Source organism: Pogona vitticeps, chromosome 4, assembly GCF_051106095.1.
Source record: "Pogona vitticeps strain Pit_001003342236 chromosome 4, PviZW2.1, whole genome shotgun sequence".
Classification (NCBI taxonomy): Eukaryota; Metazoa; Chordata; class Lepidosauria; order Squamata; family Agamidae; genus Pogona; species Pogona vitticeps.
The window spans coordinates 235,199,466-235,212,500 of NC_135786.1; positions in this window are offsets into that span (position 1 = coordinate 235,199,466).

Sequence of the window (13,035 nt, forward strand, 5' to 3'; positions counted from 1 at the left end):
GTTTCCAACATGTCCTCTAGGTATCTATTGCTTAAGGGGGTTGGGAGGCATCCCGTTTTTCTAAAGCAAAACAAAGTGCTAACAGGGAAAAAAATTGGGTGCTTCCAGATCTGTGAACTGGACCCTGAACCAGCTCAGTTTGGTTCAGGCCCATCTCTAGAAATGCATATTAGACTAAGCTAGTACTAGGGTGCAGGAAGAGAAACAGTCAGCTCAGATATATAGTCTTCTGCCCCCAAATGCATTAAGCTAAGCTTTAGGGACGTGGTGGCGCCGTGGGTTAAACCGCAGAAGCCTCTGGTCTGCAAGATCGGAAGACAAGCCGTCATAAGATCGAATCCACGCAACGGAGTGAGCTCCTGTCGCTTGTCCCAGCTCCTGCCAACCTAGCCGTTCAAAAGCATGTAAAAATGCGAGTCGATAAATAGGTACCACCACGGTGGGAAGGTAACGGCGTTCTGTGTCTAGTCGCACTGGACACGTGACTACAGAAACTGTCTTTGGACAAACACTGGCTCTACGGCTTGGAAATGAGGATGAGCACCGCGCCCTAGACTCAGAAACGACTGGACTAAATGTCAAGGAGAACCTTTACCTTAATATATATGCTGGGGAAAGGAGGACAAAAGAAACTGAGTTGGATTAACGGGAGTGGAACTAACTGTTTCTGACCCAAATGAAAGTAGATGCATTCACACCTAAGAAATAAAGATGAAAACAAGCATCAGCAGAGACAAAACTAACCTGGAGCAACAAAGCAAACATTCAAAACACCAAGGGTCAGGCAGCATAAAAAAAAAAAAAAGACACAGAAAGCACTAAAATAGCTGGCTGGATAGCTCAATGGTTTAGGCCTCTGGCTGTGGAACCAGAGATTGGGAGTTTGATTCCCCAGTGATGCCTCCTGGGAGAAATATATAGATATATATTTGCAAAGTCATTTCCCACTGCTGTATTAGTCCTTTCAGTGTATACCATGCTGACCCTTGTAAACGGCACCCTGTTGTGATGATGGATTCCAGTTAAGCATCAAAGACAACTCACACATAAATCATGGGCATACTCCCACAAGCCACGTGTCAGGAACCAGTGCTTGGAAAGTTATGTTTTTAGATGGCGTTTCCAGGATTCCCAACCATCATGGGGCCCATGCTGGCTGGGGGATTTAGGGAGCTGTAGTCAAAAAAGTAACTTTCCTAAGCTTGCAGGGATCCAGGAAGTGGGCTGCCCCATTCTGCTTCTTCATATCCGCTTCAGTTCTCTGCACTCAAACAATCTCAGGGCGCGGATACACTAATGCAATAAATTGAAAGATGGATCAGTTGTTTTTTTTTTTTTTTAAAGAAAATTGGGTTTAAAATCTTGTGGCAGTCATGCCGCTTTTGTGTCAGTGTGTCCATCCTCTAGGGAAACCTTTTAATCTATTTTAAAGCTGTGTTGTATATCAGTAGAGGGCTACATAGGCTTTTAGAACTGTTGCATTTGAGGCTTTCTCCTGTGTCCACCTGTCCTTTTGCTGCTACCTCTCACAGCCACTAGGTGCTGCTGTGGTGTTATTTTTTACTCTTTAACAAATTTCTTCCAGTCTGGCATAGTGGTAGAACAGAATGACAGACAGGAAAAAGGGGAAAAAAAAGGAAAATTTAAAAAAAGCAGAGGTTTCCCCCCAGTATGACACATATTCAGGGATACAGACAGGAGCTGGGCTGAAACTGGCCAGAGACATTATTGACTTGGCTTGTGAAGGATGGAAATGTGTGCTGGCATGTGGTGCAGGCACACACACACACACACACACACACACACACACACAGAGGGCGGAGATGGAGAGTCAGCGTGGAATGCACACCAGTAAGTGGCAAACCCCACAGACACAATTTATTCTGACAGAGATGTTCATCTGTGTCAAATCAATTCAAATCAAACTGATTTGCCACCTGAGTTAAAATAAACAACCCTCTGGCAGAAGAGTAGAATACTTTGCTTCTAATTAATTATGATGCCCTGTCAAAACAATCTGCGCTTTCATGTGCATCACCCTTTAAAAATAATTTCAAATATGCTAAACCGAATTCAATTTTCCCCCTAGTGTAACTGCTCTCTGAGTCTCATTTTGCCTTGCGTTCCTAGTTGATAAGCCATGTCTTTGGTGGAATAGCTGAGTCTATCAAACTACAGGTCAAAGTAAAATATGTCCTTCCTGTGACTATATTTTCTCTCCAGGCCTGTGACTTCTTTCAAAGCCCCACGCTTGAACCCTTACGGTCGTCTCCTGGTGGCCAAGCACAAGACAAAAGCAAGCAGATTTGCAACGAATGGCGCAAAAGCAAGATGGCACTAGGGCAAACCAATATCTTTGGCATCCTACGGGAGATCTGCTTTTGTGGCCCAGGGATCCAGGGAACATTCGTCCCGAAATGTAATGAATCCAAGCTCTGGAAAAAGTCACGTGCAAACCAACAGATGCAGGATCAACAGAAGAGCACTCTAATATCATAAGGAATGGCCATTGTACCTTGTCCCATTGCATCGGAACAGATGGAGGAGTATCATACCCAGTCAAGACCGGGAAGGGCCTTTTATTGCTTACAGGAAGATCTAACTTGTGAATTGTTTTGGCTGTGTATTTAAATATCTGGGTAATTAAAGGGGGGAAAAAATCTAATTTCATATCCCTGCTCAGCAGCCGGATGTAACTAATGACATATGTCTAAGACTCAAACACCATGTTAAGGAGAATGTGTATTTCCTCCTATTAATCCATTTCCCATCCCACGACTGGGTTTCCCCAGAGATCTATGCTTTAGCAATCTTCTTCTCCTTGTTTCTCTTTTCCTATTGGAAGTCGGACGTCATTAGGGCTGCTTTGACTTTGGAAACAACAGGCCTAAAAATTGATGTCATACTACATCCAAATCGCTCCCCCAGGTTCTTCAGCCAAGAAGAGCTTCTCCTTCCTGCCCTTTCTTTTCTCACTTGTTTTCTTGAATGATCCACTGCAACGGTCTCTACTTCTTATTTTTAATGACATAGCCGTAAGTATTCTTGTTTTCTGCTCTTTGAGAGTTTTACAATTCCTTGAACTTTATTCATTCACTATAGTACTTCTTTGTTGGTCACTCTCTTGATCCAAGGAATTCATAGCATCCTGCAGCAAAACTATATTTCAGATTTTTAAAAAAAGAAGTTGTGTTTATTCAGGTCCATGATTCCATACTGTACAACAAAACCAAAAGTATATTGCACTATACAATATATCGTTTTGTCCCCCTTACAAAAGCTACTCTGGGCTGGTAATGTTCTCTTACTGCATGGCTAAACTCCCACTTTTCAATTCGCCAAATTCCAAGATACTTATACCTGTCAATATACCAGTTTGATTGGCAACTAGACTTGCCGATACAGCCAGCTCATACTTAGCTTCAGGGTTGAATCCCAAAAAACAGAGCAGCTAGGTGCAAGAAATGTAGATGAGGAAAATAATGTATGATGACAAACAAACACTTTTCACCACTTGAGGGATCACATCTTCTGAACGCATGGTAAGTGCATCATCTAGTTTGATCTTGATTCCTGGCTAAAATAAAGCACAAGGATATAAGAGGAGAATAGAGGCTATTGGTTCGGAACCATCTTAGAGCGCCATACATTAAGGCAATATTCAGCTCAGCCTGTTGTTGTTATGCACTGTCAAGTTGCCTTCAACATAGGTGATCCTATGAATGAGCACTCTCCAAAATGTCCCGTCCTCAACATCTCCGCTGAGCTCTTGCAAACACAAGCCTATGGCTTCCTTTAAGGAGTCGGTCCATCTTGTATTGGGTCTTCCTCTTCTCCTACTGCCTTCCACTTTTCAGTGCATTATTGTCTTTTCCAGAGCATTGTCTTCTCATGATGTGTTGAAAGTAGGACAGGATCTGTTTTTATCATTTCTGCCTCCAGAGACAATTCAGGCTTGATTTAATTTAGTACCCACGTGTTTGTCTTTTCTGGCTGACCAGGAGATCTGCAAAGCTTTCCTCCAGCATCATATTTCAAATGATTCAACTGTTTTCCTGTCTACTTTCTTTACCCTCTAGCTTTGACAGCCACACCTAGTGATCAGAAATGCAAGAAGGTGGATGATCTTGGTCTCAGTCTCAAGTGACACCTCCTGACACTTAACAATGAAGGTAAGCCTGACTTAGCATTAGCATTTCCCCTTGCAGTGTCAGCCAGCCAGCCTGCTCTCCTCCCATTGAATGCTTATGTTGAAAAACATGATGTTGTTTCCAAACAGGGTCATGCCCACTTCCTTAATCTGACCCAGATGACATTTCAGGACTTAGGAACACATTCTGATTCAGTTCAGAGCAATTTTTGCCACGTTGGATTTGATATGTACCCCAGATTGAAACTGATTTATGACGCCTGCCATTGAACCGCAATGAAAACCAAGTTGGCTAGAACTTTATTGCTTTTGCACAGAGGTGTATGGAAGCTGGAAGCTAAATAGCTCCTTAAAGGGTTCAATGAACCGATCAACTTTCAGACATGTAGCTTTGGGTGCTTGCCTTCCTTCCACTCCAGAACCAAATCCTCACTTTGATCTGGACCTCATACACATTGGTCCAAATATGGAAAACAATTTTTTTAAAAAAAATCTGGGGTACAGCCCTGTTACAAATGCACCATGTTACAACAACAGATCTCCTAATATTATCTTCCCAGAAGGAAACAGACCTTTTTGCACCAGAAAGCCGGGGGGGGGGGGATTTTGGATTGCTGGTTCACTCAACCAACAGCTGTCTGCTCTGGTCCAGCTTTGCGGCTTCGCTTCCTTACACAGCGTCCAGAGCTCTGTCCAGCATCCCACGGACAAAATCCAGCTGCAACTGTGCACAAACAACATCAGATTCTACCATACACATGGAAAAAGGAAAGAAAAGGCAAAACAAGTCAAAGCCAAAACATGCCCACACAACGGTCCTCAAGTCTACACGAGAAAGGAGAGAGGCTTCGCCTCTGTTTTTAAAGGAACCAGAGATTTCAGATGGAAGGGAGGAGAGCAAATCCCTGGAAGCTGGAAAGAAATAATGCTAAGAGGTAGAAAGGTCACCGAAGAGACAAGAGTTTTAGGGAGAAAACAAGACAGCGGCCTGTCAAGGACTCATGCATTTGGGTCTGTGTAATGTTAGGGCCGTGGTGGAAAACTGGACCATACAAGGCAGACTGGCATCTCCGGGGAGATGTTATGAAAACAAGGGGTGGGTCGCCTCAAGGCAAGGAAGAGCCAGAGAATGCTGGTCCATTTCCCAACTTTTCTACACAGGCTGTGGGAGAGTTTGCCATGACTGGATGCGACCCCACAGTGGCTTGTCAGTGGTCTGTTTCAATGTGCTTCAGTGCCTTGAAAGCTTCTTCCTTTCCTCCCAGAAGTTGGACATCAGCAGCAGCAGTGGCAGCCCTAAACATGGCAGTTCTGTTGCATCCAAGCCAGTCTCCCAAGTTTGAGGGGAAGGAGGCACACAGAGTAAATGAACCAGGACAAAGCAAGAGTCATTTGCATCTGTCCCCACCCCTCTTAAAACCCCGGGGGGTGGGACCACCCAGTGTATGTTACTGAAACAACCACGTCTACATTGGCTTGGGCATGTCATGAGAATGGCTGATGGTCGGATTCCAAAAGATCTCCTGTATGGAGAATTAGTGCGGGGAAATTGCCCCAGAGGGAGACCACAGCTGCGATACAAGGAGATCTGCAAGCGGGATCTGAAGGCCTTAGGAATGGACCTCAACAGATGGGAAACCTTGACATCTCAGCGTTCAGCCTGGAGGCAGGCAGTGCATCATGGCCTCTCCCAATTTGAAGAGACCCTTGTCCAGCAGGCTGAGGCAAAGAGGCAGTCCCGAAAGCAGCAGAATCAGGGAGCTGGACAGGGGAGAGATTGTATTTGTCTTTAATGTGGAAGGGATGGTCACTCTCGAATTGACCTTCTCAGCTACACTAGATGCTGTTCCAAGTCCTCCATTCAGAGCATGTTACCCTAGTCTCTTGAGACTGATGGACGCCTACCTAGTGTGTGATGCAGTTCCCAGAGGGGCTGTCCTGTCTTCATTCAGCGTAAGTTCTGAGACCATGATTTTGCAGTTTACTCAAGATATGTTTAGGATCAAAGATTCTTCCCTGCTTCCTAGGTCTGCTTATGACCTGGAGTTGGGTACCGAGGATTTCAAGATGTCACACCTATCTGTACGTCTGCTTGCTTTGGACTTCCGAACTTGTAAACGAGCCCCCTTTGCTGGAAAAAAGCCATTTTTAGGGACGTCGCTTTAAAGCAACAGTTTGCGCTGGTGGAATAGCGTTTCACATTCTCTGCAGGTGCTTCGATGCTGCTGTCACGTCTGTTGGGACCGCTTTTGAAGGCTTTGGGAAAAAGCAGGGATTAGCCGGGTCTGCAGCAAGAAATAACTGCAATCCTTATTGAGATATTTATGGAAATACAATAAAATAAAATAAATCTGTGCAAGGTTCTTTCTCTTTTTCTTTGACCAACATCATGCTATAAAAATCATGAAAGACAGGCTGGGTTTTCAGGGGGAGACTTTTTCAGAGGTAGGTGTATACCACGGAAGAGGGACTGCGTCTTTGTCTCCCTTTCCTGCTTAAAGACAACCCAGAGGAATCTGGCTGGCTAGGGCTCGAAAAAGTGCACTCAGTTCCGTGGACCCAACTGCACAATTGTTCGCAATGCAGTGGTGCCTCGCTTTACGATTGCCCCGCATTACGACAAATCCACTTTACGGTGATCTTTTTGCAATTGCAAAACGATGGTCTAAATGGGGGAATTTCGCTTTGCAATGATCGGTTCCCTGCTTCAGGAACCGATTCTTCGCAAAACGATGTTTTTCTCACAGCTGATTGGCAGTTTCAAAATGGCCACTGGGTAATTAAAATGGCTCCCCGCTGTGTTCAGGGATGGATTCCTCGCTATACAGGCAGCGAAAATGGCCGCCGTATGGAGGATCTTCACTGGACTGTGAGTTTTTACCCCATTGGAATGCATTGAATGGGTTTCAATGCATTTCTATGGGTTTTTAAATTTCGCTTTATGATGTTTTGCTTAACGGAGATTTTCCTGGAACGGATTATCATTGCTAAGCAAGGCACCACTGTGCTTTGAGCTTAAGAAGGCCCCACACTTCCAGCCCGCGGCATCTGCAGTTAAAGAGTCTCAGAAATGCTGTTTCTGAGTCTTTTGGGAGAAGTTGGCCAGCTTTCTCCAAACTACAGATATTGTCCAGTGACTCCTACTCCCACCATGGATGCTGACTGGGGATGATAGGAGATCGAGGTCAACATGTCTGGAAGATGCCGCTTGGGGTAGATAATACATAAGATAATGCAGTGGTCTGATTTTAGGCAAGTCTTCGCGTGTTTATGCAGCTCTGTGAGCAGCCACCACTTTCAGGCTTTTCTAAAAACATCTCTCTGGGATGCTTTGCTAACTCCGAACATTCCCAAAGCCGTAGGCTCCTTCAAAATGAACACAATGAGTCTTTTAACAGTTATTTTTAACTGGCTGTCAACAATGACAGGAGAAGCAGGACTGGAGAAGGGTGGAAGCCGGCCAGAAAACTAAACATCCGTTCATAACCTCTGTCCAAACGTGATGGCAATAAATTATGTCCATGGTTTTCCTTTTTTTCTTCTTCTTTTAATAAGCAACACGAGACACAAAACAGATCAAGGAGACACAGCCTGTGATGGTTGGCAGAAATGGAAGAAGGTGTAAATCTGCCTGTTGCAGTTAAGAATGACTCCAAAATGCTGTTGAGTTCAACTGCATTCTAAGAGAACAGAATTACCTAAGTGAATGGCATTTTGTGAACTGGCAACAGGATGATGGAGTTTTATCGTCTTTTCCCAAATGAAGAACTTGTCCGCATATGGATGAAAACATGCAGATCTGGCCCAGCTTATTTCTTCTGCCTTGGCCCCCTTACGTAAAAAGCAGCAGGCCACTTTCAACGAGAGGAAAATTTTGAAGATGCTCTTGGTAGCCTTATTCCAAAAGAAGATAGCCCGAAAGCAAAATACTGACTTATTTCACCTTAAAACTCTTGCTGTCAATAACAGCATCTTGCTATTCTGATGTGGCATCAAGCTGCTTCTGAAGTCTCACAGGGTCTTTGTCTGGCCTACAAAATGTTGGCTGAGGTCAGTGGGAGGAGTGATACGCCATTTGACATGCTCCTCCTGTTTGAATTACAGTTGTGTTCAAAATTATTCAACCCCCACTGAAATTGAATGTGTTGGCCATTTTGACATTGATTTTGATCATTCAGTCATCTTGCTTACATTTACATGAAAGAGGCACTTGTAGGTCAGAGAAATATAACCTTAAGTTTATAATGAAATAACCACAAATGTCTTTTCTGTGCTCACATCATTATTAGTTTTTATTCAACCCCCAAGTGACATTCAATCTTAGTACTTAGTACAACATCCTTTTTAGAGTTATAACAGCTTTTAAACGTGAAGCATAGCTTGACACAAGTGTCTTGCAGCGATCTACGGGTATCTTCGCCCATTCTTCATGGGCAAAAGCCTCCAGTTCAGTCAAATTCTTAGGCTTACGCACTGCAACTGCTTTCTTTAAGTCCCACCAGAGGTTCTCAATCGGATTTAAGTCTGGTGACTGCGATGGCCACTCCAAAATGTTCCAGCCTTTCCTCTGCAACCATGCTCTAGTGGACTTGGAGGTATGCTTGGGATCATTGTCCTGTTGAAAGGTCCAACGTTTCCCAAGCCTCAGGTGTGTGACGGACTGCATCACATTTTCATCCAATATCTCCTGGTACTGAAGAGAATTCATGGTACCTTGTACACGCTGAAGCTTCCCTGTACCTGCAGAAGCAAAACAGCCCCAAAGCATTATTGACCCTCCGCCATGCTTCACAGTAGGCAAGGTGTTCTTTTCGTCATATGCCTTGTTCTTCCTCCTCCAAACATAGCGTTGATCCATGGGTCCAAACAGTTCTAATTTTGTTTCATCAGTCCACAGAACACTATCCCACAACTTTTGTGGTTTGCCCACATGACTTTTGGCATACTGCAGTCGACTCTTCTTATTCTTGGGAGACAGCAAGGGGGTGCGCCTGGGGGTTCTGGCATGGAGACCTTCATTACGCAGTGTGCGCCTTATTGTCTGAGCTGAAACTTCTATACCCACATCTGACAAATCTTTTTTCAGTTCCTCAGCAGTCACACGGGGACTTTTCACCACTCTACGCTTTAGGTAGCACACAGCAGTCGAAGTCAGCATCTTCTTTCTTCCACAACCAGGTAGCATTTCAACAGTGCCCTTTGCCTTGAATTTGCGAATGATGCTTCCTATGGTGTCTCTTGGTATGTTTAACTTCTTTGCAATCTTCTTATAGCCATTGCCCTTCCTGTGAAGACAAATCACCTCTTCTCTTGTCTTCCTGGACCATTCTCTGGACTTCACCATGTTTGTAACCACACCAGTAAATGTCTAGAAGGAGCTGAGTATCACAGTCATTTTAAAGCTGCCTAATTAGTGCTTATTATGCTTGATTGGTGCTCGGTGACATCCACAGGTGTTTTCAATACCTGATCGAAAACACCTGAATGAACCTCTCTTCTTCAGAGTGGTAGTCTTTAAGGGGTTGAATAATTGTGGCAATGAAGAAACCACAAAAGAAACATTTACTACTGTATTACATAAACAATTGATGTTATTTTAGTTGCATTTGGTTCTTTAAAACGTCCTTGTAAGATTTCATTCTGAATACAATTCCAAATGTACACTATAGTCCCTAAACCCCTTTACAGCATTGGGGGTTGAATAATTTTGAACACAACTGTACATATTGCTCTCTCAGCTCATTCTGCTCTCAGTTTGAACACTTCCCCTGATCAGCTGCAGAAGGTCAGGGGAAGTGACTTAAAATAAAATTATGCAATGAATCATTTTAGTAAAATTAAAAGATTATTTTTATTTGCTTGTCTGTGTATATCTGCCTGGAGCCATGGTTTCAATCATCATGACACAGACTGGCAAATGCTTTTTAAAAACTTTAATCAAAGTGATTCATTACATCAGTGATGATGAAGCAGAATAATAAAAATTAAGTCATCTTCCACTGACGCTCTGCAGATAATCAGGGCATGTGTTCCATTTCTGATATCCTGAAGCATCTTGGAAGCCACTTCAGAATCCCAAAAATTGACACCAGAAGGAGCTGTAAGGTTCAAGTTTCGTCCATTCCAAACAAACACATTTTTGCTGGGAATGGACGAAACTGGAGGCCTCCAAACCACACCAAAATAGCAGAATCCCTTGACAGAGGTTCAAAAAAGATGCAGGCTGAAGCAATTTGTTCTACTCCAAGTGATGTCCATGTGTGGATGTTGGGGGGGGGGAAAGCAGACCAACACAATCCATCAGCACCACGAGCAGCAGGACAAATGCCGTATAGACATGCTCTCTGTTGTTCAAGGACTATTTTAGCATTGACCCACAGCTGTGAGTTTCCATGGTTGAGCAGGGATTTAAACCCCGCTTTCCCAGGTCCTACACCAACACTCTATCTGCTCTAGGACACTGCCTCTCACCATTAAGCTTCCAGAGAAGCCTTTTTCAACTTTTAGAAGGGAGAAACCTCCATACAATGGTACAGACAAGGCAAGTTGGCAGCTTCATATGAGGATGCCCTTAAAAGCCTCTGTAAAGAACGTCATCTAGACCAACCTCTTAAGGGTAGGCAGGGAGGGAGCCTGGCACAGCTCAACCAGGAGCACATTACAAAGGGCTGGGGCCACAACGAAGAAGGCCCAATGTCTGGTAGACATTTTCCTTGCTTCTTGTAGTGTGGCAACCCAGAGGAGGATAGCCTGAGAGAATCTGGTGGAGTGGGCAGATGATCCTGGGGGAAAGTGCTCCAACAAGTAATGGGGTTCCAAACCTTGGAGGGCTTTGTAAGTAAGCACCAAAAACAGGTGAAAGGTATCTGCTTGTCATAGCAAATGGGTTGGTTGGTTGGTTGGTTGGTTGGTTGGTTGGTTGGTTGGTTGGTTGGTTGGTTGGTTGGTTGGTTGGTTGGTTGGTTGGTTGGTTAGTTAGTTAGTTAGTTAGTTAGTTAGTTAGTTAGTTAGCTAGCTAGTCAGTCAGTCAGTCAGTCAGTCAGTCAGTCAGTCAGTCAGAGGAAGTATCTAGTTTGATCCTGCCTTTAACCCATGTGTTTCTCAACTTTTTGAGCTGGAGTTTGTAAGCTATAGGTAACACGGTTAAGAAGAACATTTCACTTTTGGGATAGAGTAAAGCAATTTATACTTATAAAGTTACTTTGTATGAGGAGTAAGAACTGTTACTTATGAGTAACACTGAGTTACACTAAGTTACTTTAGAATTTTACATTTTGAGGCATTTTTAGAGACAGTTGGCTTTGTCAAAAAAAGAGCTTGGGTTTGGGTTCTGTATTCTTTACGAGTATTGCAAACACAATGAAGCTCACAAAGGGGTGTGTGTGTGTGTGTGTGTGTGTGAGAGAGAGAGAGAGAGAGAAAGAGAAAGAGAGAGAGAGAGAGAGAAAGTTCCATTGTGCAGAGCAAGAGTTGCTTCTAGGGGGAAAATATGTTGTGTAAACGCCTCTTTAAAGTAAAATGGGTCAGGAACAAAGCCTCTGAAATTTTATAGCTCAAGGCAGAAGATTCACAGAACAAATTTAATTGGTTCAGGGTATACCATCTGTAAGGCCCTAAAATAAAATAAAAATTCAGATACAAGTTAGAGAGACAAGTTACAGGACACAAGGTAGAGATGGATACGAAGGGTTCCATCATTCTATGTGGGCCCATCTCCCATTCACCCCTGACTGGCTGACCCACTCACTATTCTTCGTGTGCTGCTGGGGACCTTCTTCTCTGGTGGTGCACCAGTCTGGGCAGGAGCTCAGGCTGCCCTTCCCTGCCTCCTCAGGCAGCCGACCACTCCAACGAGGAGGCAGGACGGGATGAAAAACAGGGAGTGGGCCAGCCAGCCGGGGGTGGTGGGGAGATGGCCCTGCACGGCACCTGTGGTGCCACTCAGCACACTTCATATGAATCACAACAAAGCATTTTGTGCCCATCTCAAGTACCAGTATATAATTTCACTACATGGATTCATCCTTCCCTTGCCTCTCAGACACAAACGTTGTTGAACTTCTATTACCTAAGCCAAAGGCTATACCATTCCTCTAGGAATAACAGCTCCTGTCCTCTGCAGCTGTCCCGCTCTCTTTCCGAACAGGGATTCAGAATCACACCTCTGTTCCTGAGATTTCCCCATCCATTGGGCTGAATCAACTAGTCCACAGGGGGTAAAACCTGGAGACAAGGTTCTGTCTAAAGAACGTACTTCTAGCACTCCTTTAATAGACTTTCTTATTTATTTTTATTTATTTATTTACAATATTTTTTAGCCGCACCATTGCCAGTGGCTTCTTACTCTTCTTCACCTCCTCTTGAACAGCCTGAGAACGCGGAAGAGTCCTCTCAACTCAAGAAGCTGAAAAGAAGGAACTGAAGAATGAAGAAGAATGGGGGGAAAAAAGCCTGATTTTCAACTGAGTAAAAACAACAGAACCATCCAGGTCTACTCGCTGGGCTTTGCATGGTGTGCCCAGCTGTTGTCGGTAACATCGCATCCATTGCAGAATTAGCCCCGTTGGCACTTCTCCACCTCCCTGTGGTGTTGACTACTCAGTAGCTGAGCGGGGAGACTTGTCATCCTGCCTCCTTGCCAGGTTGGTCAGCAGCACAAGGAGGTGGGGAAGCCCCAATAAGACTAGCTCTGTGATTGGTGCAATGTTGCTGATGATGGCCACTTGAGTCACCTGAAGTGGGTAGACTGGGGTGGTTCTGGGAGGAGGGAATGGACCTCCATGGCGCCTGTGGTGCCATGCTTAGCATTCATACCCCCAGGGATAAGAATATGAAGCTCCCATATTTAGTGAACGTTATTATAATAGTAAATTCTATACATAACA